This window comes from Scyliorhinus torazame, chromosome 22 (assembly GCF_047496885.1).
Source record: "Scyliorhinus torazame isolate Kashiwa2021f chromosome 22, sScyTor2.1, whole genome shotgun sequence".
NCBI classification, from domain to species: Eukaryota; Metazoa; Chordata; class Chondrichthyes; order Carcharhiniformes; family Scyliorhinidae; genus Scyliorhinus; species Scyliorhinus torazame.
The window spans coordinates 87,602,386-87,630,039 of NC_092728.1; the positions used below are offsets into that span (position 1 = coordinate 87,602,386).

Consider the following 27,654-nt stretch of genomic DNA (forward strand, 5'->3'; position numbering starts at 1 on the left):
TTCATTACAGTGTTAATGTAAGCCTACTTGTGACAGTAATAAAGATTGTTATATCTTTGCTGCCTGGGTAGTAATGCAAAGGAGCGGGTTGCACATCTGTTATGTAATTTTTTAATTCCGGTGCGGAATGAAAACTACCAATTCTATATTGTCAACAATTTACTCTACAGGATTACAATCCAGGAGAGCAAATCTCAATGTATTGGAGCACCAGCCACCTCCTTTCTCGTTGACAATTTAGTTCCCTGACTGTCAAGAGTTTTCATTCACAAGTTGAAAAGCTGGTTGAAATTTATGACAGCTCGCTGGACAATCTTCCATTGGTGCAAGGTATTTAGCAGAGTCCCTGGGTAGAGAGCACTATATCTGTCACTGACCCCACAACGAGGAGTTGCTTAACTGGCTGACTTGCTTGAGAGCTGGCAAAGTTCCAAATGAAATAGTGACACTGGTTAGCGTCAGGGCCACATTCACCAGCTGTTTAATCACCAGTGAGCTCAACTGAAACAGACCTGTGTGTGGCTGATGTCAAACTTCACCATTTGATCAGCTCGGCAGCATGGCTGATGCACTGGGGTTCATGTACTGAGCCCAAGTAAATGGGAGCCTGGTCTAATGATCTCCAGCGACTAAGACATGAGTTGCCTGGGAGGGTCAAAATGCTGAAGATCTAACTGGTTCAAAATGTTGCAGTGTAGCCACCTCTCTTGCTATTTCTGAATTTGTCCTGAAAGTGCATGTTAGCAATTGTCACACTTTACATCTCACATACTGGCAAAATTGTCTTGTGTGCCCTGTTCTCATGACTAGTCTACCATAATAATTTATTGGTCTTTTCGTATGGGAGAGACCAGAGTTAGGGGCTGTTGTGTTTGTGATGATGATCACTCATTAGGGATTGTGCAAGCACATTGTGAGTTCACTTACTAATTGTAGGCAGATGAAAATAGATATACATGGACAGAAAGCTTGAAAACACAGGGGTTGTGTGTGTGTCTGTCCTGGACAGACAACCTGAAGACACCAGAGCTGTGTGTGTGTGTCTGTCCTGCTCCAGGCTGATGTGAAACTGAGGCTAGATCACGTGACACACAACCCTTATAGTGATGTCATGCTGCAATCCCTTAAAGACATTATGTTTCTTTAATTTGCAATTGAGGGGCAATTTAGCGTGGCCCATCCACCTACTCTGTACATCTTTAGATTGTGGGGTGAGACCCACGCAGACACGGGCAGTATGCGCAAAATCCACACGGACAGTGACCCAGGACTGGGATCGAACCCGGGTCCTCGGCGCCATGAGGCAGCAGTGCTAACCACATATTAAAACAGGGGCCACAGTTTAAAAATGAGGGACTTTCCATTTAAGATGGAGATGAGGAGGAAGTTTTTCTCTGAGGATCATTACTCTGTGGAATTGTCTTCCCCAGGGAGCAGTGAAGACAGGGTGCTGGAATATTATTAAGACTGAATTCGATAGATTCTTGATGACAAGATGTCAAAAGACAGGTGTGGTGGGGGTCGTTAGATAGGAAAGTAGACTTGAGGCCACAATCCTTATCAGCCATGGTTTTATCAAACGGCAGAGCAGGCTCAAGGGCTAAAAGCACATTACTGCAGATGCTGGAATCTGAAACAAAAGAGAAAATGCTGGAAAATCTCAGCAGGTCTGACAGCATCTGTAGGGAGAGCAAAGAGCTAATGTTTCGAGTCCGATGGCTCTTTGTCAAAGCTTTGACAAAGAGTCATCGGACTCGAAACATTAGCTCTTTTCTCTCTCCACAGTTGCTGCCAGACCTGCTGAGATTTTCCAGCATTTTCTCTTTCTTAGGCTCAAGGGCTGAATGGCCAACTTCTGCTCCTAATTTGTGTTGGTGGTAGGTATGTTCGTAAACTGCTTCCAATGGAAACCTATACGACAAAAGTCCTTTGCCCTACCAGTTGTATCATTTGTGCAAAGGGTTGTAAACCATCTTGGGTGTCCTCGATAATGCTCATTGCTGGTTATTTGCTGACTGGACTCCATTAGAGCCTGTGGCTGCATGAATTTGGTAGCTCTCATTGTGTTCCAAAGGATCATGTCTGGCACAGCACCACTTGAAGTTCTTCTTGCATGTGTGGGCCATGTGTCAAACCATAACTGACTGCTTCCCAATCAAGCTGATCTCTTTCAAACAGCATCTGAACTTGTACTGTTTAAGGAGACACTGACATTTCTGTAATTAGTTAGAAATGTGTCATACTGACTTCTCATTGTCATTTTGGTTCTTTTTAAACATGGAAAATAATTAAGTCATCATTGGGACTAACAATTTCTCCATGTATAAACATCTTTCTAAAACCTAAGTGATTCAGTTTTGAACTGAATGAGTAGGGCCAATACTTTTTACCTCCATAATAATACAGTTCAATATTGTCCTTGCTTAGGATTTCACTCAATTTCTTCCCCATCTCCTTCGAGCTTTCTTATTGGAATTTAATTACATGAGTGCTAGTCATTCTCCAACACATCATTCATGGCCACTTTCCATGTCTAAGCCGTGAAGGGGAGTGTGCTCAGTCCATTTGAGCATGGATTGGCGATAGGGGCACTGGCCTATGTTCCTACTGTATTTTCAAGTGGATGTGGATATCAAGTGAAGCCCCCTCCCATAATTGATTAGGCATTTGAAAGAGAAAAATACATATGAATTACGAGCAGGAGTAGACCACATGTCCCGTCGGCCCTCCTCCACCATTCAATAAGATGGCTGATTTGATTGTAACTTCAACTCCCCCCCCCCCCCCCCCCCCCCAATAACCTTTCTCCCTCTTGCTTATCAGGAATCTATCTAGCTCAACCTTAAAAATAATCAAAGACTCGGCTTCCACTGTCTTTTGAGGAAGAAAAGCCTCATGACCCCTCCTGTGAGAAATGGGGAAAATATTACAAAGGGGGAGGGAATACAGTGTGCACACAAGTTTGGATTTGGATTTGTTTATTGTCACGTGTACCGAGGTACAGTGCAAAGTTTTGTTCTGCTTGCAGCTCAGACAGATCATTCCGTACATGAAAGGAAAATACATAATAGGGCAAACATAAAATACACAATGTAAATACGTAGGCACAGGCATCGGGTGAAGCATACAGAGCGTCGTACTACTCGGTAGAGATGTGTGAAAAGATCGAGGGCGAAATTCTCCGTTATCGGCGGAAAGTCCGCCGATCGGCGCAAAAAACGGCGCAAATCCCACTTGCGTCACGTCATAAAAATGGGCCGATAGTCTGCGGCCCGAAATGGGCTAGCAGCGACGTAACGGGATCCGCGCTTGCGCAGTGGTTCACGCCGTGCAGCGTCATACGCGCTGCACGGCGTGACGGCTCATAAGGCCGCGCAGAACCCCCCCACCCGACCGGAACAGCCGACCGCAACACCCGACTTGATGGCTGGCCGTCTCTCAGCCCCGAGGTTCGAGTCACGCGATGTGGAGGCGCTCCTGGACACGGTGGAGCAGAGGAGGGACGCCCTGTATCCCGGGCACGGCCGCAGAGTTGCCCCACGCCACAGCCGGCGTCTGTGGAGGGAGGTGGCAGAGGCCGTCACCGCTGTGGCCCTAACACCACGGACAGGCACCCAGTGCCACAAGAAGGTGAACAACCTCGTCAGAGCAGGCAGGGTGAGCCTCCCCGTATCCCCCATATCCCCCCTCCCCCATATCCCCCCCTCCCCCATATCCCCCCTCCCCCATATCCCCCCTCCCCCATATCCCCCCTCCCCCATATCCCCCCTCCCCATATCCCCCCTCCCCCATATCCCCCATATCCCCCCTCCCCATATCCCCCCTCCCCATGTCCCCCATATCCCCCCCTCCCCCATATCCCCCCTCCCCCATATCCCCCCCTCCCCCATATCCCCCCCTCCCCCATATCCCCCCCTCCCCCATATCCCCCCCTCCCCCATATCCCCCCTCCCCATATCCCCCATATCCCCCCTCCCCCATATCCCCCCTCCCCCATATCCCCCATATTCCCCCCTCCCCCATATCCCCCATATCCCCCCTCCCCCATATCCCCCATATTCCCCCCTCCCCCATATCCCCCCCTCCCCCATATCCCCCCCTCCCCCATATCCCCCCTCCCCCATATCCCCCCTCCCCCATATCCCCCTCCCCCATATCCCCCCCTCCCCCATATTCCCCCCTCCCCCATATCCCCCCTCCCCATATCCCCCATATCCCCCCCTCCCCCATATCCCCAAGTGAATCCAGCCCTAACCTTAACCTCTGCAATGCACGCGCAACCGATGGCGTGCATTCATATACCTGCCTAACACTGTTGCCTTTTACCCCTGCCACCCCCCCCCCCCCCCCCCCCAGGAGAAGCGCGCACACAACAATAGGGAGCATGTGAGGACTGGAGGAGGGCCCGCTGATGAGAGGCCACTGACCGTACACGAGGAAAGGGCCCTGGAACTGGCTGGCGGACCTGAGGACCGGGAGGTTGCTGATGCAGAGGTCGGGGCCCCACGAGCAAGTGAGCCACCAACAGCCCGTCCCCATATCCCCCCTCCCCTATATCCCCCTCCCCCGTATCACCTGATCACTGCCTGATGTCTAACCATGCATGATTCATTGTGAATCGCAGGACCAAACGTCCAGGCACCCATCCCCGCAGATGCAAACCGCCCGCAGGATGCCCCTCGGAGACCACGGGAGACGGAGAGACCCGAACCCTCCAGCATGCGACGCCCGCAGGATGCCCCTCGGAGACCACAGGAGACGGAGAGACCCGCACCCTCCAGCATGCGACGCCCGCAGGATGCCCCTCGGAGACCACGGGAGACGGAGAGACCCGGAGCAACAGGGAGACGACACCCCCGTCACGTGCGGGAGCGTCCACCCAGCGATGAGGGGGGCAGCCACAGGCCCCCGTCACATCCGAGCCAGGACACCACTACCCAGGACACCACTATCCAGGACACCCCTACCCGGGACACCACTACCCGGGACACCACTACCCAGGACACCCCTACCCGGGACACCACTACCCGGGACAGCACTACCCAGGACACCCCTACCCGGGAAGACGAAATACCGGACAGTGACTCAGAGTGGATGGGTGGAGACGAACCCCCACCCCAAAGTGCCATGGACTCAGAGTGGGACGAAGAGCACGACACAATGCCACTGCTGTCACCAACACCCTCCACCATCGCAGAAACACTCACCACGGTTGGGCACTTTAGTGATGAGGCGTCTGGTACACTCACTGGTGCGCACAACACAGCCGTCCCGGTACAGCAGGTGGAGGTAGGAGCAGCAGAGGGACCGGGCGGTCGGAGGGCAGCCCAGGCCAAGCGAACATCTGCCGCCCAGATGGATCCCGGGTTCCTGCACTTACCACACCCACACATAGATCCGATGCAACCACCGACACGGAGACGAGCGAATAGGGTGACGGGTGGCTTGCGGCGGCTGCGGTCGCAGGTGGAGGAGTCCACCCGCGTCCAGGAGCTGGGAGTGGTCCCGGTCATGCGTGCCACCCAGGCTGACACCGCACGGGTGGCGTCCGCGGTGGAGGCAATGGGTGCGATGGTGTCAGACATGGGGAACGGTTTGCGAGGCCTGGGGCCTTCCGTGCAGGCGGCGTCTGTGGCCCAGGAAATGGCTGCCCTCTCACAGGAGGCCATGAGCCAGTGCCAGCGCCAGATGGCAGAGGCGCTCAACGCCATAGCCCAGTCTCAGCAGGCCATGGCCCAGTCTCAGCAGGCCATAGCCCAGTCTCTGCAGGCCATGGCCCAGTCTCTGCAGGCCATGGCCCAGTCTCAGCAGGCCATCGCTGAGGGCATCGGCGCCAGTGGCCATGTGCGAGCTGGCGTCGCACTGTCGCAGACAGGGTTCGACAACCCCCTGGGCTCCATGGCTGCAAACCTGCAGACCCCTGTCGATACCAGCACGGGCCTCCAGGACTGGCAGCGCCAGATGTCGGGGGCGCGTCGGATGGCCAGTCCGTTCGCATCCCCCACCCATGTAGAGGCCTGGGGGCCATCGGGCACCCCGAGGGAGGAGGAGGTGGTGTGGTCCATCCCGGCTCCCTCTGTAGGGGAGGTCCCGGTACACCGCGACACCTCGGACTCCCCCCCTTCCGTCCCAGGTGCATCGGGTGGGCAACGGGCAGGACAGGCTGGCAGCTCGCCATCCCAGTCGCCCGGGCCGCAGCCTGGCCCATCTAGGCCAGGACGCCCCAGGAAACGGCCGCCAAAGGGATCCAGTGTCAGAGGGCAGGAATCACAGGAGTCCACCTCCAGTTCTGCTGTACCGTCTGGGGAACCACGTAGACGTAGTCAAAGGGCCCGTAAGGCCAAACAATTAGACACTGAGTAAGTTGGCACGGGTGCAGGGCACAGATGAGTTTTAGGGGCTAGGGCACGTGCATGAACTCCTTTGGTTATTAAAGTCAATGTTACACCTACCGAAGCTGCCTTTGTGCTCTGTCCAAAGTGTGCGGGGGTGTCATGTACGTTTTTTTTTAAATAATATTTTATTGAAAATTTTTGGTCAACCAACACAGTACATTGTGCATCCTTTACACAACATTGTAACAATACAGATAATAATGACCTTTTTTAAATTTAAACAAAAACAACAACAAATAAATAAATATTAAATAACAAAAAAAAAAATATAAAAACTAGCCCTAATTGGCAACTGCCTTGTCTCAGGCCACACCCCCCCCCCCCCCCATCCCCCCCATCCCCCCCCCCCCCCCCCCAAGTCCTGGGCCGCTGCTGCTGCCTTCTTTGTTCTCCCCTATCTATCTTTCCGCAAGATATTCGACGAACGGTTGCCACCGCCTAGTAAACCCTTGAGCCGACCCCCTTAGGACGAACTTAATCCGCTCTAACTTTATGAACCCCGCCATATCATTTATCCAGGTCTCCACCCCCGGGGGCTTGGCTTCTTTCCACATTAGCAATATTCTGCGCCGGGCTACTAGGGACGCAAAGGCCAAAACAAGAGCCTCTTTCGCCTCCTGCACTCCCGGCTCTTGTGCAACCCCAAATATAGCCAACCCCCAGCTTGGTTCGACCCGGACTCCTACTACTTTCGAAAGCACCTTTGTCACCCCCATCCAAAACCCCTGTAGTGCCGGGCATGACCAAAACATATGGGTATGATTCGCTGGGCTTCTCGAGCACCTCGCACACCTATCCTCCACCCCAAAAAATTTACTGAGCCGTGTTCCAGTCATATGTGCCCTGTGTAATACCTTAAACTGAATCAGGCTTAGCCTGGCGCACGAGGACGACGAGTTTACCCTGTTTAGGGCATCTGCCCACAGCCCCTCCTCGATCTCCTCCCCTAGCTCTTCTTCCCATTTCCCTTTTAGTTCGTCCATCATAGTCTCCCCTTCGTCTCTCATTTCCCTATATATATCCGACACCTTACCGTCCCCCACCCATTTCTTTGAGATGACTCTGTCCTGCACCTCTTGTGTCGGGAGCTGCGGGAATTCCCTCACCTGCTGCCTCGCAAAAGCCCTCAATTGCATGTACCTGAATGCATTCCCTTGGGGCAACCCATATTTCTCGGTCAGCGCTCCCAGACTCGCAAACTTCCCATCCACAAATAGATCTTTCAATTGCGTTATACCTGCTCTTTGCCACATTCCATATCCCCCATCCATTCCCCCCGGGGCAAACCTATGGTTGTTTCTTATCGGGGACCCCCCCAGTGCTCCGGTCTTTCCCCTATGTCGTCTCCACTGTCCCCAAATCTTCAGTGTAGCTACCACCACCGGACTCGTGGTATAGTTCCTTGGTGAGAACGGCAATGGGGCTGTCACCATAGCCTGCAGGCTGGTCCCCCTACAGGACGCCCTCTCTAATCTCTTCCACGCCGCTCCTTCCTCCTCTCCCATCCACTTACTCACCATTGAAATATTAGCGGCCCAATAATACTCACGTAGGCTCGGTAGTGCCAGCCCCCCCCTATCCCTACTACGCTGTAAGAATCCCTTCCTCACTCTCGGAGTCTTCCCGGCCCAAACAAAACCCATGATACTCTTTTCTATCCTTTTGAAAAAAGCCTTCGTGATCACCACCGGGAGACACTGAAACACAAAAAGGAATCTCGGGAGGACCACCATCTTAACTGCCTGCACCCTCCCTGCCATTGACAATGCTGGGTGTCATGTACGTTGAGCGCAAGTGTGTGTGTGAGGGGTGGTCTTACCTCAGCCCCAGGTGAGTCTGCCCCCTTCCCCCTGGGCCGCCATCAACATCCCCCGGGCAGAGGACGGGACCGTGCGCTGCAGTGTCACAGCCGCATGCAGGGATGGTCCGGGTGGATGGTGGTACTGTGGCCATGGGTCAGACATAGTCCAACGATGTAGAGCCAGGAGCTCATCGGAGGCGGGTTGTCATCATTCTCCATGGCCTGCGATAGACACGCGTCCACCCGCAACTGGGTGAGCCCGGCCCGTTGTGCCGCCGGTGGATCGGCAATTGGGGGTGGGGGGGTGGTGTGCATGCGGGTGGGGTGTGTGGGGTTGGGGAGGGGGGTGAGGGTGCTGGGTGGGTGGATGGGTGGGGGGTGTGGGTGGTCGGCTGTTGTCATGGTGTGCGGTCTGTGGCCATACTACCCGATTCCCACGCCCATCTAGTCAGTGAAGCGGGCGTCTATCAGTCTGTCCCGTGCCCGCTGGGCCAGCCGGTAACGGTGGACAGCCACCCGCCTGTGTCTACCCCGTCTGCCCTGACCATTGCCCCCATCCCCCTCATCTGGGGAGGACTGGGCCTCTTCCTGCTGCTCCTCCACTCCGCCCTCCTCTGCCTGCGGCACATCGCCCCTCTGCTGGGCTATGTTGTGCAGGACGCAGCACACCACAATGATGCGGCCGACCCGAACTGACCGATACTGGAGGGCGCCCCCAGAGAGGTCCAGGCACCTGAAACGCATCTTCAGCACGCCAAAGCACCTCTCGATCACTCCCCTTGTCGCTACATGGGCATCATTGTAGCGGTTCTCCGCCTCATTGCGTGGCCTCCGTATAGGCGTCATCAGCCACGATCGCAATGGGTAGCCCCTGTCGCCCAGCAACCAGCCCCTCAGCCGGGGATGGCGTCCCTCGTACATGCCGGGGATGGATGACCGCGACAACACGAATGAGTCGTGTACACTGCCTGGGTGACGGGCGCAGACGTGCAGGATCATCATGCGGTGGTCGCAGACCACCTGTACGTTCATTGAATAGGTTCCCTTCCTATTAGTGAACACGGCCCTGTTCTCTGCAGGTGGCCGCACGGCGACGTGCATCCCATCGATCGCGCCCTGGACCATGGGGAACCCGGCAACGGCAGAGAAGCCCACGGCCCGGGCATCTTGGCTGGCCCGGTCCACGGGTAAGCGGATGTAGCGGTGCGCCATGGCATAAAGGGCATCTGTCACTGCCCGGATGCACCGATGCACCGATGTCTGCGATATGCCGGACAGGTCCCCACACGGTGCCTGGAATGACCCCGTTGCATAAAAGTTCAGGGCCACCGTAACCTTGACGGACACTGGGAGAGGGTGTCCCCCGCCAGTGCCACGCGGTGACAGGTGTGCCAGCAGGTGGCAGATGTGTGCCACGGTTTCCCGGCTCATCCGGAGTCTCCTCCTGCATTCCCGGTCCGTGAGGTCCTGGTATGACTGCCGGGGCCGGTACACACGGGGCGCCCTCGGGTGCCTCCGTTGCCGTGGGGCCGCAACGTCCTCCTCCCCCTCCTCGTCCTGTCGGTCAGGTGTCCCTCCAGCCTGGGCGGCTGCCGCCTGCCCCTCTGCGGCAGCATGCGCCGCCTCTCTGGCACGCTCCTCCTCCTCCTCCTCCTCGTCCTCCTCATCCAGGGCAACATAGACATGAGCGGCTGCCACCACGGCGGCCAACATCGCTGGATGGTCTGAAAACATGACGGCCTGGTGGGGGGGAGGGGAACGACGACATGTCATCATTGCCCATATCCCCTCCTCCCCCAGCCAGGTGGCATGGACCGCATGGGTCCAACTGTTGGAGGCTGGCACCTGGCCAGGTGGACCAACTCATTTGCCCTCCCATCACCCACCCCGGCACGGACCCCCCCCCCCAACCTCCACCCCGGCACGGACGCCCTCCCCAACCTCCACCCCGGCACGGACCCCCCCCCAACCCCCAACCTCCACCCCGGCATGGACCCCCCCCCCCAACCTCCACCCCGGCACGGACGCCCTCCCCAACCTCCACCCCGGCACGGACCCCCTCCCCCAACCTCCACCCCGGCACGGACCCCCCCCCCAACCTCCACCTCGGCACGGACCCCCTCCCCAACCTCCACCCCGGCACGGAACCCCCCCCCCCAGCCTCCACCCCGGCACGGACCCCCCCCCCAGCCTCCACCCCGGCACGGACCCCCCCCAACCTCCACCCCGGCACGGACCCCCCCCCCCAACCTCCACCCCGGCACGGACCCCCTCCCCAACCTCCACCCTGGCACGGAACCCCTCCCCAACCTCCACCCCGGCACGGACCCCCCCCTCAACCTCCACCCCGGCACGGACCCCCTCCCCAACCTCCACCCCGGCACGGAACCCTCCCCCCAACCTCCACCCCGGCACGGACCCCCCCCCCAACCTCCACCCCGGCACGGACCCCCCCCCCAACCTCCACCCCGGCACGGACCCCCTCCCCAACCTCCACCCCGGCACGGAACCCCCCCCCCAACCTCCACCCCGGCACGGACCCCCCCCCAACCTCCACCCCGGCACGGACCCCCCCCCCAACCTCCACCCCGGCACGGACCCCCTCCCCAACCTCCATCCCGGCACGGAACCCCCCCCCAACCTCCACCCCGGCACGGACCCCCCCCAACCTCCACCCCAGCACGGACCCCCCCCCCAACCTCCACCCCGGCACGGACCCCCCCCCCCCAACCTCCACCCCGGCACGGACGCCCTCCCCAACCTCCACCCCGGCACGGACCCCCCCCCCAACCCCCAACCTCCACCCCGGCACGGACCCCCTCCCGGCACTCCCCCGGAGCCCAGCCTACTCTAACCACCCCCCCCCCCCCCCCCCCGCCGCACACACACACAAGCCGAGACACACCTCTCCTCACGCAATCAGTCTGCGGCCACGCCATTTCCTGCCCAGAGCCAACCCCCCAGGCCGTCACTCACCTCCTCGCTGGTCGGCGTGAGCCTGGAGCACCGGGTCACGCCGATGAAAAGGAGGTTTGATTGACGTCGACGTGAACGGTCATCACGTCGACGGGACTTCGGCCCATCCGGAAGGGAGAATATCGGCAGGCCGAAAATCGGCTGCCTTGCGCAGACCCGTGACATTCTCCGCGGCAGCGGCGCCATTAACGCCCCGCCGACTTTTCTCCCTTCGGAGACTTCGGCGGGGGCGGGATTCACGGCGGCCAACGGCCATTCTCCGACCCGGCGGGGGGTCGGAGAATGACGCCCCAGATCAGTCCACAAGAGGGTCGTTTAGGAGTCTGGTAACAGCGGGGAGGAAGCTGTTTTTGAATCTGTTAGTTGGCTGGTAACCACAAGATATGAAAGGAAGTGTATTGACATTAATGATATGTTCGTTAGAAAAGAAACATCAAATATTTCTTCCAAATGTTTCAGTTTTGATCAAGTTGAGTAGTGAGTTTCCACAAGCAATTTCATATTTTGTGAACTGACAGTAATTGACACATTCCTCCTTGCATTGCTCTTTACAAATGCCTTTGAGAACTTTGCAACAAAGCACACAGGCTTTGAGCGTAGAGTTCAATTTGTAATTCACGGACTGTGAATTGCACTGACTACCAGAAACAATGTTAGGGTAATTTCCTAGGAAGCTCTTGCACCCAAAATCTTCAGCCACCTCGTATATTTACAGATGCGAGCTGCCTCGAGTATTTCCAGCACTTTTCATTTGCATTGTTGTATAATTCAACTCATTTTGGATATTGGGGGAATCAAGTGTATTTTAATACTAAGTACATGAATTGCATTTTCAATGACAGGACTGCCATCGAGCTGTGAAGTTAGATTTCCAAACAAGTCGCCCTTGAAGTAGAGATGAGTGAAAATAATGGCAATCGGAGTAAAAAGGGACAAGGTGTACCCAGTGAACGTGTCTTCAGTGGTGATGAAATAGTGGGTCCTGGGTACTTTACTTAGATGAAAAGGATGTGTCATGTGAGAGTACCTTTAAGAAATGGGTGTTTATAAATGGGTGTGTATATAAGTATCTGTAGTGCGAGTACCTTTAAGAAATGGGTGTTTATTACTGCAGTGATGTCAGAGTGGGTGGAGCTGGGCTCTGTCAGCTTTTTACTTTCGTTTTAGGCTGGTTGCTGCAGGGTGTGTTTTAGTTTCGTTTTCAGAGCTGGATAGCTGCAATCACAGCCAGAAGGTGTATTAGAGTCTCTCTCTGTAATCTAAAGACTGTAAATCAATCCTGGTGATTTAAAACTAATAACAGTAGTGACTTTAACCTGATGTGCTTCTGGTAAAAGGTGTTTTCAGTCTTATGGATGTTAAGAGAAAAGCTTAAAGGATTACTTAGTGTTGTATTCTTTGGGGGTAGTATTTGAATTAATGGTTGCTAAGATGTTCACGGTGTGTTTTAAAAAGGTTAACTTGAGTTCACAGAATAAACATTGTTTTGCTTTAAAAAAAACACTTTTCTATTTCTGCTGTACCACACCTGTAGAGTGGGCCGTGTGCTCCCCATACCACAATCTATTAAAAGTTGTGGGACAGGGGAACTCCATGATACACTTTGGGGTTCTCTAAACCCTGGCCCATAACAGATGTAAATGATGGTGTTCCCCAATGGTCAGTGTTGGGGCCATTCCTCTTCTCAATTGATGTAAACGATCGAGATTTGGCCACAAGGAACAAAATGGCAAAATGTGCAAAGGAAACATGGATAAAGGCTTCAGGGGGACATAGAGCACACAGTAAAAGCAGAAACTGCTGGAAATACAGTAGGCCTGGCAGCAAGAAGAGAGAAATGGGGTTAATGCTTCAGGTCATATAACCTCTGATCAGTTTAGCAGATGTCAGATGGCATTCATGTGAGGTGATCCATTTTGGGAGGATGCAGAAAAGAGAGGATGTACATAATAACTGGTTAAAAACTGCAAAGTAGCTGAGGGATGTGCGGACCTCTGGTCCATAAACCCTTGAAAGCATGAGGGCGTTTATTTTTCAAAATAAGTTTTACCAGGATCCCAGATGTTATAAGTCAGGATATAAGTGCAAAACCAAGACAGCAATGCCCAATCTATACAAATCATTAATTAGGCTGCACTTAGAATGTTATGTCTACTTTTAGGTGACCTGCTTTCGGAAAGCTGCCACGGCTATACTATTTTCCTCTTGCAAAACCCTAATTTATCTCAGCCCAGTGACTTTCCGTGCATGGTGTCTTTTATGTAACTACTTTTGAATGATTGGTTTTCAACAGAACACATACTTGGGCACGGCTCTACGAAATGTGTTTTATTAGTTATTCTTCAATGGATGTTATTTGAGGAGTCTCACTGTGACAATGCATCTTGATAAGACAACTATACTTACCGTCCTTAGTTCAGAGATCAGGAACTGCGGTTCCCAATGAAGCTTGGACCTCTTTCGAACGTGCTAGCCGGGAAATGACCGCACGTGCGCAGTTCATTTTTTTAAACATTCTTCAGACCAGCAATGGGGCCTGCGCAGAAGAATTGAAACAATGGCGCAGAAATGCACATCAGATGTTCTGATCCAGGTACCGTTACAGTGAGTATGTCCCATGGCAGAGGACAAAGGAGAGGACCAGGGAGGGGTCCTAAAATGAGGTCCTAGGTAAGGGATGAAGACGGGGGACACGAACAGGCCCTGTTAAGTGAAGTTAAAGAAAGGAGCAGAGTAATAGCCTCCAAATTCAAGAAGGAGCTACAGGGGGAAGGCTTTCAACAAAGTGGGAATGACAGAGTCCCTGAAGATCGGGAAGTCAGCCAAAAGCTGGTGACTCCATGCTGTGGGCAGCTGGGGCAAAGCTACGGCTGTGGAGCAAGTGGTGTTCTATTTGGCACAGCCGAAGACTTGAGATTGTACGTGGAACGGTGAACAAGTGTGCTCGGCGATACAGGGGAAAATAATCTCCGAAGGCGAGTTTGAAACCCTGCGTAGTGAGTCATTCGTGATGACAACCGAGTGTGAGCGGCCTTGGTAGAGAATGCCAAGGTGAGGTCTTCAGGTGTGGGGATTGGAATCCCTCGTGAGAAAGTTTTATGGAGACAGGTTGGCTCACAGTGTGACAAACATTTGGGTAGGGTGTTGAAAAATCCATGGACTCTGTTTTGGTCGCATCTGCCCACTATTGTGCAGTGTAGTGCGTCTGATCACAGTTTGCCTGTTAGTTGACATCTATCTCATACTTATCCTGAATATTACAATATGAGATTGATATTCAATTTCTTTCTATTTGAAACAAAATGTATTTGGTCCTTGAACCAGGTCTCCTCCAACACCCCAGAGTCTGGTCACGAATGATCATAATTTTCACAAGACACATAGTCAGGTGAGTGTCAGTGAAATGTTTACCCAGGCTGTTTGCACATTATTTTCAGGAGTGTGAGGATGAGTAGGTGAATGCGGCAAAGTGGATAGTTCTTTCAGAGAACTAGGACACACATGATGTGATGAATGGCCTCCTGCTCGTCTACAAGATTCTATTATAAGACCATATGACATAGGAGCAGAATTAGGCCATTTGGCCCATCATGTCTGCTCCATCATTCGATCATGGCTGATATGTTTCTCATTCCCTTTCTCCTGCCTTCTCCCTGTAACCCCTAATCCCCTTATTAATCAAGAACCTATTTATCTCTGTCTTAAGGGCACTCAGTGACCTGGCCTCCACAGCCTTCTATGGCAATGAGTACCACAGATTCACCATCCTCTGGCTGAAGAAATTCCTCCTGATTTCCGTTTTAAAGGATCGGCCCTTCAGTCTGAGACTGTGCCCTCGGGTTCTAGTCTCTCCTACCAGTGGAAGCATGTTCTCCATGTTCACTCTATCTAGGCCTCTCGGTGTTCCCTAAGTTTCAATGCGATCCCCCCTCATCCTTCTGAATTCCATTGAATACAGACCCAGAGTCCTCAACCGCTCCTCACACGACAAACCCTTTGGGCTCCTCATATGACAAGCCCTTCATTCCCGGGATCATTCTTGTGAACCTCCTCTGGACCCTCTACAAGGCCAGAGCATCCTTCCTTAGATACGGGGCAAAAAACTGCTCACAATATTCCGAATGGGGTCTGACCAGAGCCTTACGCAGCCTCAACAGTACATCCCTGCTCTTGTATTCTAGCCCCCTCGAAATGAGAGCCCTATTAGTGAGAACACAACCCACAGGAGGCTCAAGAACCCAATGTCTCTAGGTCTGCATTCAAGAAGAATTGATGCAAACTATAAGGGAATGCATCTGGTGTGCAGTCTGGTGAGAGGATAATGAATAACAGGAGTAATGCAGTCTATGCTCAGCTTCCACCCAAAAAAAGTGTTTTTTTGCAGAATAATGTCATAGCTGAGCATTTTGTTATACTCGTGTGTTGCGAGAGGTAAGTAGAGTTGTTGAATAATGGCTGCCTGCAGTTGAGCATGTGTTTGTCTTACTCAGTGCAATACACAACAGCTTTAATACATACTAGAAACTTCCCAAAACCTTTATTCTTGTCAACGAGGTGCTGGCAACCAACATCCACAGGATGTGACTAATATACATTGAGGGAAGAGACTTGTACTTAGTCACCACCTTTCCATGTTGAAATAGTGCAAAGCTCTTTAACATACAGCGATTACTATAACGTGAGCGATTTTGATTACTGTGTGGCTGAGAAAATACTCACCTTAAGATTTGGTGTGATTACAATTTCCAGGAACCCACTCCCAAGGATTTGATTCAAATATGGAGATACCACCCCTACAAATATTCCCGCACTCTGCTGTCCATGTGATCAGTGTCTCTGACAAGGGATCAATACCTCTCCCACACCCCACCCCAAACCAAATTGACGGCAGCTGCAGTAAACACTTGGTCAAAACAATTCACTACATTTACTTTGAAAGGGCTCCCCAGGGTTCAGGCAACCTCTGCTGAGGAAGATCGAAGGGCATGAAGTTGCTGTACTTCCTCTTTATGACTATTCACAAAACATGTCAGAACAATTCAAGTCTAAGTGAACTTTTAAAGGGACGCTAAGTCTTATTTACTACTAAACAGTGTCACCAATACTTCAAGTGTGTTTTCACAAGTGTGTAGCAGCATTCCTTCAGATTATGATTATTGGAGAGTTTACAAGAGGATTTAAATTTGTTTTGTCTAATTTGCCTCCCTCAATCCAATTTTTATTTCCCTCCCTTTATTTTGCTTCTGTGCATGATTTTATATTGAACTTTATTGCATCAAAGATGCTATGACTGCATTTTGTGTTTTAAGCTCTGCGTGTCTCAATATGGATTATTTTACTCTGATTAGTTAAGGAGACACAGCATGTGTGTTCACACAGGTCCTAAATCCCCCATAGAAAACGCCATTCTGCTGTGACTATCTGATCACCACAAATCACAGTGTGATGGTCCATGGAAAGCATACCATAAATATAAGCATAATGTTCCGAATATTTTGTTCATAGTAATATTTTAGCGGTAATGTTTAGTTCTGACAAGATTAAAATGTAACAGTAGAAAATGGAATAAATGCAACTAAAGCAGCTTGGAGTCTATTACATTTCAAAGGTTTGGACCAAGGTGGGTCTGTTGGTATTGGGGGAGGTTGGAGATTTCTGGTTTTGTTCATGTTGGTTTTTGTGTATATATGTAAAACGCCTTGAATAAAAATATTTCTGTAAGGTTGGGACCATGTTGAGTCAATGGGATTAACAGCTAATAAGGTAAGAGCCATGAAACAGCAGTTGTGCTCACTTAGCTGGAGAATCAGAGACAAGACATCCACACTGCTTGATTTGTGAGTTAGAGCTAATTTAGCTTCAGAGCACGCAGTGAACTCTGAAAGACTATGTCATCATGGAGATGGGGAGAGCTTAAGATAATTACTTGGTTTCAATGTACCCGAGTAAACTGCAGCAGGCTGCATATCAACACAATGCTGCTGCGAGAAGACTCCAGTCAATTATGACTCGGGAAAAGCCCAGGAAGCCATTTATGGCTTGGTGTAACTGGGAGACTGGAGTCCGGGGAGGCCCAGGGGCAATGCCAGCTCAGTGAAGCTGGCAGTATGTGAAAGAGTTGGAATTGTGGCTGCAATTAGAGATGTAATTTGTAAATCCCATGGAACACAGTCTCAGGAGAAGAGAAGGAACCATTGGGAGGTGAGGTAGCTGTGGAGGCAGTGCAAATCAATGTGGCGTTTGAAGGAATTCAGAGGTTAGATCTTTGACTGTGAAGAGCTGAAATCCTTCATGGGGGCGCCAGAATTTTTTAGTGAGATTTTATGAGTCATAGTACTCACTGATGTCTGCGTGTGTTGCTGAAAGATCCACGGCACCCGTCTTGGTCGCATCTGCCATTTGATGTGAAGTGCGGTGCTTTTGATCACAGTTTGCCTGTAGATTCATACTTACCTCACTAATTCTGAATGTTAGAGTCCAAGACAGATATTGCAAATTGTTTTATTTTCCTGACTTGTATATTAAAGTTTATTTTGTTTGTTTAAAACCACTGGAATCTTGTGGCTTTATTCCCCTACTGAGTAATTGGGATTTCAAACTTTGTCTACTTTCAACTGAAGGTTACTAGCTCTTAAGCAGATCATAACAATAATAATTGGCAAGCCCCTTTCATTCACCATTTGACTGGCAAAGTCCATGTCATTGCATTCCAAAAACTGGAACAATGTATATAATGTTTCGAATATAGAAGTTACGACTAAAGTTAATGGGGGAGAATGTAAAGGGAAGGAATCAAACACAGTTGGTGTCCATAGTGAATGGTGCAAAGGTGGTCAGACTAAGACGCAGGAAGGGGAGTAATATAGAAAATAGAGAAAAATGAAAAGCAGTGTCTGGAGCTGGGAGACAAAAATGTAAATATGCCAATCACCAGCCTCCTGAGCCAAAGAAAAGCAGAGCATTTTGAACCAACTTTTGAGGAACGAAAAGTTGTGTCAACAACTGATGACTTGAGAGCTTCTGTATGATACTTAATGCGGTTTTATGTGGTGTTTGTGGAAAGCCTACAGCAGTGGCACAGATTCCATTATTTACATTTGTAACTGCTGAGGTCAGTCTTTTGCATTTCTCCAGTTGGCATTCTACGTTTAAAAAAAAAAAAAAAAAAAATCCCTTGCTTGTGCAAATCGTATAAAGCAGTGATGGGCAACCTGTGGACCGGGGGCCACATACAACCAATCAGGGTTCTGGAAGCGGCTGACAAGACATTTAGTTGAATGTTGCCCACATGTAGAGTTGCCACATTCCTCTTTTTTTTCCCCCTACGGGTATGATTGAAATGATTCACACGTAAGGCACGGGCAAGTGAAGTGAGATGTGTGCTGATTGCTCACAACATCAACGGTGAGCCGTGCGTCCCCTCTGTATCTAATCAAGCGTAAACATTTTTGGTTTTAACCACTTGATTACAGTTCTATTAATATATGAATGATTAAGCATTTTGTATAACTTATGAAATATTCTTTTAAAAATAAATTTAGACTATCCAATATTTTTTTCCAATTGAGGGGCAATGTAGTGTGGCCTATCCACTGAGGCAATGTGGGGGTGAGACCCACGCAAACACGAGGAGAATGCGCAAACTCCACATGGACAGTGATCCGCCGCCGGGATCGAAACTGAGTCCTCAGTGCTGTGAGGCAGCGGTGATAAGGCGGTTTGGACCATGATATTCTCCAGAAATCATTGTCAGGGCATTACAGCTTTCAACAACCCAGATAAACACTCAGGTTGTGTTGCAATAAGTAGATCTTTTCATTTTATGAAGCAGCATTTTCTTAAAGTGTTTATTGGAAAATATGAGTCAACCCAGCCCCTGAAGCCAGTTCCAGTATTCAAAGAGATGATGACTGATCTGTAACTTGGTATTATACATCTAACTTTGCTCCATAACTCCGAATTTCTTTGGTGAACAAAAATCTATCAATCTCAGATTCAAAATTGACAATTGAAATACCATCAATTGCCATTTGTGGAAGAGAGATCAAAACTCCTACCACCCCACCCTTTGAGTTTTTTTTCCATAGTGTGGAGACATGCTTCCTAATTTCACTCTTGGAAAGGTCTGGCTCTAGTTTGTTTCGAATGTTTTCTTAATCCTAGACATGGGGGGAACGACTGGCATTAGTTCCTCTCTCTCTATCCTCTCTGATCCCCTTAACACCTTGAAAATGCTGATCGGATCACCTATCAACTTACTAAAATTCTAGGGAATCAAAACCACCCTCATTTGTGGCGATCTTTCCTTGTGATTTAGCTATTGGAGCCCAGAAAGCACTGTGGTTTCTGGTCAATCTACACCAAACTCTCTCGCAGGCCAATATCATTCCTCAGGTGTTGCACCCAGAGCTGCTCACTGGTCCAACAACAGGGCTTTACATAACTCAATTATGACTTCTGCCCCCTTGTACTCTAATCCTCTGGATATAAAGTCCACTATTTCATCCCATTAGCTTTTTAAAATTACTTTCTGAAGCTGCTCATGGCACTTAATGTACTTAAGACCTCAATGCTCGTTGGACGTCCACTGTTTCTGGCGTTTTACCATTTACAAAGTATCCCGTTCTATCTCTTTTAGTTCCAAAGTATTCCTATAATTATTTAGCGCTCCATTTTGTGCAAACACGGTAGAGATGGCCATCATATAACTTGTCATGGCAATTTATAGGCATACATTTGCCATTAAAGGCAGCAATTTTTTTCTTCAATGTTATAAAACACCACAGTCAGTATTTTATTTAATCCTCTCCCCCCCCCCCCCCCCCCCCCCTCCATTTCCCTCTCCAGCCATACAAGCTAAAGGGAGTTGAATTGTGAGGTTGTTAATGGGGTAGTAAACATTACAAATGCTCTTTCACAGAGCAACACAGAGTAGTTGTTGCTCTGCCGGCCATTCGGATCCAGGCCCATGCTGGTGTCAAGGCTCCACATGAACCTTACAGATACAAGATACTTAAAGGGTCACACAGATTAACAACAAGGCAAACATCATTTCATCCGAGCATTATAATGTTGGCTTCTTCTGAAATGCTTCTTAGTTAGCCTAAGCAAATTGTCTTGGTGCTTTTGTGCTGATTAAGTGTGGTAATTATGTTTTAGAAACAAAAGACAGACATGTTTATAAATGCATTACTTTGGTTCCTTGTTGGGAGGTTAATTTTTGTTCCGCTAATTTTAGCACCGATTAAAAGTAAAATACTGCAGATGCTGGAAATCTGAAAAAAAGACCGAAAATGCTGGAAAGAATCAGCGGGTCTGGCAGCATTTGGGGAGAGAGAAACATCGTTAATGTCCATATCAGTTTTCTACAGCGCTGAAGAGGGGTAGAGGTGTGATGGATTCTATAGTTGGCGAGGTGGGTGGAGAAGGTGGAGCAGAATAGAAGGTCTGGGGTAGGTGGGTGCTCAGGAGAGATTGGACACAAGACAAAGGGAGTGTTAATGGTAGTGTTAAAGATTAAAGAAAGTGCTAATAGTGGCATACAGGTTAAGATATCAGAATGTGTTAAGAGCAGAACAAGGGTCAGCACTCAGAAATCCAAACAAGTTACAGGTGGCCCTGTCAGGAAGGGTTTGGGAATCAATATATATAATATCTCAAAATGAAACAGCGAGTTTATGGACTAGCAGTATAAATACTGTGCTGACCAGAGCAGGTCAAAGGCTTGGAATCCTGTGGCGTGTAACTTACCTCCTGAATCCCCCAAAGCCCGTCCACCACCTATAAGGTACAAGTCAGTAGTGTAATGGAAAATTCTCCATTTGTCTGGATGAGTGCAGCTCCAACAACACTCAAGGAGTTCAACCATCCAGGGCAAAGCAGCCCCACTTGATGGCTCTCTCTTCCACAAACATTCAAACCCTCCACCATCGATGCACAGTTGCAGCAGTGCGTACCATCTACAAGATGCACTTCAGAAACTCACCAAAGTGCCTTAGGCAGCACCTTCCAAACCCTTGAGCACTACCATCTAGAAGGACAAGAGCAGCAGATACCTGTGAACCCCACCACCTGGCGGTTCCTCTCCAAGTTGCTCACCATTCTGACTTGGAAATATACCACTGTTCATTTACTGTCGCTGGGTCAAAATCCTGGAATTCTCTCCCTACAGTACTGTGGGAGTACCTCCACCACAGGGACTGCAGCAGTTCAAGAAGGCAGATCACCCACCACCTTCTGTAGGACACCTAGGGATGGGCAATAAATGCTGGTTTAGTCAGCGATGCCCGCATCCTGTAAATGAATTTACAAAAAAAGGTCTGAAGTTGCTGAACTCTACGTTAAGCCCAAAAGGCTGTAAAGTGCCTAATTTGTTCCTCCAGTCTGCATTGGGCTTCACTGGAACATTCCAGCAGGCCCAGGACAGAAATGTGGGTATGAGAGCAAACTAATGAGTAAAAATGGCAAACGACAAGAAGGTCAGGGTCATGCGTGCGGACTGAGTTAAGGTGTTCCGCAAAGCAGTCACCCCGTCTGCGTTTAGTCTCCCCAGTCTAGAAAAGACTGCATTGTGAGCAACAAATACCCTGGAGCAAATTGAGGGAGGTGCAAGTGAAATGCTGGAATCATAGAATTTACAGTGCAGGAGGAGGCCATTCGTCCTGTCACGTCTGCACCGGCCCTTGGAAAGAGCACCCTACTTAAACCCACACCTCCAGCCTATCCCCATAACCGAACCTTTTTTACACTAAGGGGCTATTTAGCATGGCCAATCCAGCGAACCTGCACATCTTTGGACTGCGGGAGGAAACCGGAGCACCCAACAGCAAACCGGGAGGTAAAATGCACGGAGTATCCTTCACATCTTTATACGTTTTATGGGGAGCAAAAATAAAGATTCAAAACTGAAATATCACAAAAGGCTTCAAACAATTCAATTAAATCCATGGAATTTTTATCGTAATGGAGAAATCAATGACAATATGAAGTTGTTTTTCAGGGGCAAAGAGGGTGTTCCACACTAGTCTCTAGTCACCTCACTGAAAAAACTGGAACTTCCATCTGAGGGGTGGGTGAATTTAATGGAGGTGTTCCAGCATAAAAGGGGAGGTTCATGTCAGTTCACAGATTGATTTCTAGAGAGACTGCATCTTCTGGGACTTCTGCAGTGCATCAGTGGATGCTAGAAGCTGCTGCCTGCTTCACAGCTGTAATTACGGTGAATGCTGATGAGCGTTGTAGTGGGGCGATCTTGGTGAACAGGTATCCAGTGACCTTAAACAGGAAGTCTGTGCAGCTACATGGCTCTACCATTTAGGTCTGGTGAATCCTTTGAGGTAGTAAAGTTTCTCGTTATGAGCTTGATCTCGCCAGGCAGGAACCCCTTCAGTGAGAGCAACTACAAAAAAAACAACATTCCTTTGGTTACCAACTCCAACACGAGTGACCCGTCCCAAGGTGGGTAACAAATCACCGATGCCGTACCGTTGTGAAGTTGGTAAAAAGTCTCACTCTGCTAAGAAAATAAGGTCTGGGGATGCACTAGTCTGCCAGAGATAGAGTAACCTTTAAAGTGCAGAGAGATTACAAGTGTCATCCTCAACCTCATGGAGATTTGGAATGAGGGGCTTCTTAGCAGTAGAGCCATCGATGAATGGAGTTGATTAATGTGGAGCAGTGTTCTCGTCGCAGGCTGAGGTACGGCAATTGACTAATCCTTATTTAGCCCCGGAGGTATTCATTTATTCCTGGAAAAGAGAATTGTGTCCAGTTCTGGTTGCCTCATTGTAGGAAGGATGTGGATACTTTGGAGATGGCGCAGAGGAGATTTACCAGGATGCTGCCTGGAATAGAGGGCATGTCTTGTGAAGAAAGGTTGAGGGAGCCAGGGCTTTTCTCTGGAGCGAAGAAGGAAGAGAGGTGACTTGATAGAGATGTACACGGTGATGAGAGGCCTGGATAGAGTGGATAGCCAGAGACTTTTCCCCAGGGTGGAAATGGCTGTCACGAGGGGACATAGTTTAAGATGATTGGAGGAAGGTATAGGGGAGATGTCAGAGGTAGGGTCTTTACACAGAGTGGTGGGTGTGTGGAATGCACTGCCAGCAGAGGTGGTGGAGTCAGGGTCATTAGGGACATTTAAGCAACTCTTGGACAGGCACATGGACAGCAGTAAATTGAAGGAGTGTAGGTTAAGTTAATCTTAGATTAGGATAAATGGTCGGCCCAACATCGTGGGCTGAAGGGCCTGTCCTGTGCTGTACTGTTCTATGTTCTAATACTTGAAGGGGGGAAAAATGCAGCATATGGCGAAGAAACCGGGAATGGGGACAACTGTCTAAACAGCCGAAATTGATGCACCGAATGTCCTCTGGTGCTGTACTATTCTATGATTCATTGATGATGAGGGTCTTTTTTAAAAAAAATTTAAAAATTGAACTGACAATACTCTTGTCCAAATAGTTTGGATTCCGCAGCTATTCTGGCTTTGTTTTGTAATCTGTGCTGGAAACGGAACAGGGTTCTGGATGTGAGCTTTGAGCATTGGAGCAGTTAACTGTGACACGTATGCACCTAGGTAGCTGTATGAGGCATTTCTTTCCAATGGGATAGGCCAAAGTAAAGGTACAGTCAGGAAGCCAAGAGACATTCCAGGAAGACAGTAATTACGAGAAATTGTGTCAAGCCCCGAACATAAAAACATATCGAGTGAAATTATAGTTTGAAAAACATGGCATTTGGAATGATTAATGCTTACTGCTAGGTTCCACTCTTAAATTCTGCCTGTAAACCTTGTTGGCAGAAATTTCTCCACAGCCCCCCCCCCGGCAACCTCCGAAGCCATATGACCAAATATGAAAATGCTTTCTTTTCAGCCGTGGATACACAATTATACATTTGCAAACATGATACAGTAAGAAAGATGGGTTGAGACGTCAGGTACCATGAAAAGATGCTCCGTTGCTTTCAGTTACAGCGCAGTCGAAAAATGACTCTATGTTCACAAATCCTTACCTCCTGAGTCCACTTTGAAAGGAAGGCAAAACCTGCCTGCCATCCAGCTGAGCCGCACAGATCATTTTAATGTAACTTTGTCTATAACATCCAGACACTGCTCCTCTCCCTCCCTCCCCTCCCCAACCCTCCCACCCACCCACCCACCCAAATATAAACGCTGGAAAAACATAGGTTGTGTGTTCATTACCCAATGATTTGATGCCATTTTTAAAAATGGATTTGGGATGTGGGTGTTGCTGGCAAGGCCAACTTTTATTGCCAATCCCTAGCTGCCCTTACGATGCTGGACACTGACCTCCTGCATCCTTGGAGCTGCCGCAGTCTGTAAAATTTTATCAAATAAATCTCCCCCCCGCCCCCCCCCGAACCTGTAAAAAAAATTAAAAATAATCTTTTTTTAAATGAATAAAATAAATGAAAAAAGTAAAGATTAAATGAATAAATCATCCCTGAACTTGTAAAACAAAAAGCTGAGACTGTTTTAAAAAGAAGAAAGCGGCTGCACTGCGTAGGTGTGCCCTATGCGCATGCATGCACCGTGCAGCCGCTTTTTAAAAAAAAAAAAGGTGCCATTTGCGCACGCATGCGCAGTGCGGCCGCATTTTCTTTACATGTTCGTGGCCATTTTGAAGGCCGCTTGCAGCCGGCATTGTTAACAGCCGGCTGCTGCGGCTGTTGCGCACAGATTTGCTCCCCCACGGCTCCACGACCCTCCCAACACCGGCCCGTGACCCACCTGCGGGTCGCGCCCCCAAGTTTGACAATGCCTGTGTTAGAAGATACTCTACAGGGTTCTTAGGTAGGGAGCTCCAGGATTTAGCAGCCAATTGTCCTACTAAACTCCCCTTCCTTTGTGACTTTCTTTCCTGGTCCAGTCGGTCGTGTTGGCTTTCCTGGGAGTTCCCCTCCATTGGCTGCCTTATCTGGATGGTCAATACCTGTGGGTAGAGTCTCCCCAACAGTCTAAAACCGGGTTTTGCGGGTCGTCGGCGGATGTTGGGAGGGTTTTGGCATTCCCGATTGTGGGAAGAAGTCCCCAAAGGCCGCGACCGGCTTTTAAGAATGCCGGCCATGGGCAGTCCCCGATTGGTTACATTTCAGGGGGTGGAGCAACGCGAGGCTGGGCCGTGTGCTGGTAACCACAAGTATTGGGAGGAGAGGTGGGGACAGGGGCTGTTGGGCGTCCACGTGGGCGCGCGATGCTAACAGTGGTGGCCCCAGCTCGGAGCTCCGCTCCGGTGCTCGCCCTCTGCGCACTGCTCGGCTCGTCTTCTGCCACCGAGCGGCAGTATGCGACCTGCGGCCAATCTGTTCAACGGCCGGCACAACAGCCACTGTCACTCCCACAACGTGAAGTGCTGGTTGGCAGTGGTCAGCAGTCTGTGACAGGAGTGGATGCAGCTACTGGACAGTGAGAAGGAAGCCAGGCCAGGTTTGTCGGCGAGGAATACCAATCAAACGAGGCCAGTCAATACGGCTGACACATGTCAACACTGGAACAATCCTACACAATCATCGCCATTCCCTTGAAACCAGGAAGAAAGTGCTTTTAGTGAGAATGGAGTAGGAGATGACTTGTGTAGCACAATCAATTACTCACGAGACAAGAAGAGCTAAAGTCAATCAAAGGCTTTATTAAGCAGACTTGCTCCCCAGCAGCTCAGTTACAGAATGCGGCTGCTGGGAGAACCCGGGTTCTTATACTCCGCCTTACTGGGTGGAGCCAGCAGACGGCAGATCCAATCAGGACCCAGTGTCTGTCTACCAATAGCCCCTTGGCATCACAGGTACCGTACTACCCCTAATACATACCACCACAACTTGGATGTTGGGGTGTGTGTTTGACAAGGTACAAACTATGACTTTAGATGAGATGAAGTAAAGTAAAAACAAGATTGTACTTTTTTCTAGAGTTATTTAAATTTCTAAAGAAATGGGAATATATTTAAAACTACGTTTGTGTGTAAATATAAGGATGCGCATGTTCAACTGAAATTGTTTAAATTTTGACCATAAACTTGGAAAAATCAGGTATTGGAAATAAAGTCTCAAAGTAAAAATAAAAGAATGCCGGCTGTGACCAACCTTTAAATATGAACGATAGAGTCTTTCCGCCAGACGTAGCAGCAGAGAGGTCACACGCTCAGCGTATACACTGATGCCACGCTTAGGGCGCAAAATCATGGAGGAGAGATTCCTCCATTTTGCAGCTGCCAGCAAGCAATTAACAGGACTGTGTAAAGACTGAAGATGGGTCATTTTGTGATAAGGAAGAGAGGGCCAGAGACACAAACAGGCCAGAATCTCACAATTGAATCTGCTGGAGAGAGCTGCTCAGGAGAATCCACGGCAGGACAAAGCAGCGCTGGTGTGAGCTGATCCAGAGCTCCAGGGCCTCTGGTGAAGAAACTATTAAGAAGAAACTGAAATCGGTAACAAAGCAGTATAAAGAAGATTTCTTGAGGTATGGCTTTAATTGTGCCAATGCAAATTCAGGATGCAAAGCCCATGTGTTATATGCAGGGAAGTACTGGCAAATGAAGTTTAAAACCCTAAAATCTTCAAAGGCATTTGAGACTAAGCATAGCGAGTTCAAGGACAAACCTCCTTGATTTTTTTGAAAGGATGCAGCAAGAACTTAAATAGTCAGCTGAAGTCCTTCGCAGAAATATAACATTGAATGGCGAAGCAAGAGAGATCGTGAGGACCAAGCAGACTCACCTGCCGCATTAAAGGTAATATATAATGGTGTGTCGTGAAGGTCGGCCGGCGTAGGTCACTAAGGTCGGTCGGCGTGGGTCACTAAGGTCAGCTGGCGTGTGTCCCTTAGGTCAGCCGGTTGGTAAAAGTGGTCCCGGGAAAGAAAGTTTGACAAATACTGGTCTAAACCAAAGGCATTCCAGTTTTCCATTGGTGAAGCAGGACTGGAGGAATGTGAAAGTTATCATCATTATACTGTAATTGATGAGCATTGAAAAGTGAAAATCCATTGATAGTGCCTAGTTATGAGGGTGAACTGAGGGGACATGTCAGGATCGGCATGGCACAGTGGTTAGCACTACTGCCTCACAGCGCCAGAGACACGGGTTTGACTCCGACCTCGAGTGACTATCTCTGTGGAATTTGTGTGTTCTCCCCGTGTCTGCGTGTGTTTCCGCCGGGTGCTCCGGTTTCCCCGCACATTCCAAAGGTGTGCAGGTTGGGTGAATCGGATACACTCAATTGCCCCTCGGTGAGGTTACGGGGATAGGACGGGAGATTGGGCCTAGGTAGGGAGCCCATCCAGAGGGCCGGTGCAGACCCGACTGTCAAAATGGCCTCCTTCTGCACTGTAGGGATTCTATGGGATATGATTGTTAAGAGAAACTAAATCTAAGGCTTTTAATTCTTGCTTAATTCCATTCCTTTTCATTTTTGTATGATTAAGAAAAAACTGTGCTTGCAAAAAATCTTCTAAAATGCCTT

The 27,654-nt window shown here is 49.7% G+C and overlaps 1 protein-coding gene across 5 annotated transcripts in view; it reads left to right on the forward strand.

Annotated features, from left to right (window-relative positions):
* LOC140399187 (ras-specific guanine nucleotide-releasing factor RalGPS1-like) overlaps positions 1 to 27,654 on the forward strand; it is an 839,817-nt gene that overhangs the window by 662,584 nt on the left and 149,579 nt on the right. The window lies entirely within an intron of this gene.